Source organism: Sesamum indicum, linkage group LG3, assembly GCF_000512975.1.
Source record: "Sesamum indicum cultivar Zhongzhi No. 13 linkage group LG3, S_indicum_v1.0, whole genome shotgun sequence".
NCBI lineage: Eukaryota > Viridiplantae > Streptophyta > Magnoliopsida > Lamiales > Pedaliaceae > Sesamum > Sesamum indicum.
The window spans coordinates 3673408-3676317 of NC_026147.1; positions in this window are offsets into that span (position 1 = coordinate 3673408).

The following is a 2910-nucleotide window of genomic DNA, read 5'->3' on the forward strand; positions in this document are numbered from 1 at the left end:
ATTTTTATAAATATAATTGTATTAATATATTAAATTATATATAAAATAATATTTTTATTGGTTAAAAATTATGTCCAGATGCATATAGGGTGCATATAGCTCACCATTGGACTCAGGGGGTATTTTGCTCTATTTCGAATAATACAAAGGGGGTAAACTGTTGTTTTATTTTTCACAAGAGGGTAAATTGCTCATTTTACTTAACACAGGAGGGTAAATTGCATTTTTTTTTTTTGTTGGATGTTTTTATATGTGGTGTAGTTCGTTTTGGCTAATTTATAACTTTGTTCTTGAGAAATGTTTCACTAGGAAAATATGGACTTAAGATCTTATACATTGTTAGACGCTTTTTTTTTAAAAAATAAAATCGTGTTGCTCCAGCTAGAACAATAATACCTAGCCGAGGCGCACAATTATGATGCATGATTGCAGGCTAGATTAATTGGCGCCATTTGTGGGAACACAAGGTGCACGATGGGCCAGCACGACTTAGAATCGGCACGGACTAGCCCTAGAAAGCCTGGCCCATTATTCTTTATTTTCAGTTTTGGAGTGGTCTTGAACATTTAAAAAATTCTCAATTAGCTCCATTTTTAAATTCAGGTCCAGCCCAGACTAAGCTTTGATGTGCTTTTATTTGTAAATAAAATGAGGTATTCTTTTGAACAATTACTTAAATTTATGGTTGTATTGTGAAATAAATAAATAATAAATTCAATCATAAAAGAATTTATAACTACAAAAATAATTATTAAGACTATATAATGAACTTAAATAATAACTTGACTAACAAGCTTACAATAATAACTTTAGATGATAGTAAATTCTAAAATTATTTAAAATAAATTTAAAAAATAAACAAAGATTATTAACGAATTAAAGTAATACTAAAAATTTAGAAATAGAACAACAAAAATAAAAATTTTTAACGTTTAAAAAAAACTATTAGAGTAGTCACTTTAGAAGAATAAAATTAAAATTATATACCATGTATTTTTATAAAAAAAATTGACCAGCAAGCTCAGCCCAAAACTATGTGCTCTAAAGTAATCGGATTGGGCTGGTTCCATGTATCAATACCTAGGACCAGCCCAGGACGGCCCACTAGTTCAATTCCATCCTGAGCCAGCAGGCTGGCCTAACTCGACCCACTGTACATTTTGGGTGGGGTATCATATGCCCTTTCCAAAGCTCCTCACAACGTGGAACAATGTTGGTTCTTAAGATTCTTTTTTCAAAATAAAAATGTGTAATTTCGAGTAAAATAGACAATAACTCACATAGAAACTCTAAGAACGACGCGCATATGCATGCCAAATTAACAATTATAAAATATAATGTATTTAGTAAAAATGTTTGAGCTTAATATCTTAGTCAGGGTTAAATACATTTTACCCACTTGAACGATAAATTATATTGCATTTGGGTCCCTAAACAAATTAATATACCATTTACCCCCAAATAATATAAAAAACTACCCTATGTACATAAATATGTATATTTAGTGGATAAAGTGTTTTCTTTAAAGATTTTTCACCGTAAATTCAATTTTCACTTTAACAAATTATATATTTTAGTTAGGGAAAAATATTATTTTAGTCCGCAAATCATTTACTTACATGCAATGATTAATTTTTTTTTTTTTACGTAAATCAGATTATTTATACAAATAGTGACAGTTATGCATGCCAATATAAACTTATGTATTTAACAATTATTGTTTATTTGCTCAAACTTATGTCCATTTAATCTGTTTTCTTCGTTCATCATATACTCGACGATTAAAAAAAATATTTTATAATTAAACAAATTTAATTAATATTTATATATTTTTATTTAAATTTATAATTTTATTAAATAAGTTGCCAAAATTAATAGAAAATTGCTTATAGTTTTTGATTTAACTTAATATAATTTGAATAGCTTAAAAGTAGAAATGGTAAAAAAGCAACGCTTTTTTTAAAGAAATAGTTACACTCCCCTCCCTTGAAATTTTGTGCAATTACACGTAGATACCTATAATTTAAAAAATTACATCAAGTACCTATGAGGTTTGCTTCTATATAATAAATATGTCCATTCATTAGTCAAAATTCACTAAATTTGATGATATTAACAAAAAAAATAAATAAAAACTATGATATTTAGCTTCAATTGACTTATTACTAATTTATTGCAAGTCAAACGAATCTTTTGCGACTAAACAATCTTTATAATGGTGAAAATATACCTCATTACGTGCATAAACATGTAAAGGTGTATAAAGTTAATTTAATTTTAAAAATATTTATTTGACATGCACTAAATTAGCAATAAGTAAATCGGGGATAAATATGGCTTTTAACCAATACTATTATCGAATTTGGAGAGTTTTAACTGACGAATGGACTTATTCGATACATAGAAGCAAACTTCAAAAATACTAAATATAATTTTTTAAATTATAAAAAAAATTATGTGATTACACTGAATTTAATAAAAGAAAAACTGTAATTATCTCTTTTTTTAATCTTATGTTGGACAATAAATTGATAAATACTTAATAATTTACAAACAATTTTAACTCGGTATGACAATTTAGGGGAAAAAGAAAAAAAGAAATGAAATAGAAAAATAGGGAAGCAGAAGCTGACATGAGGACAGTACGACGACGTCGTTGGGACCTGGTGCAGCACAATCTTTTTAAACCCTCATTTAAACGTATCTTCACTCGTTCCCTCTAAATCGAATCATCCTCTCTTCAAATCAAAACCCCCGCATTTCCGTTCCACCCGATTCACCCATGTGCAGTGAAACCAAACGGAAGAGGAAGCGCGGCCGGCGCCTGAAAATCCGGCCGCCGGAGCATGCTCGACTCGACAGCAACAACACGAGTTCCCCCCCAGCCGCGGACAACGACGTCGTGTTCTC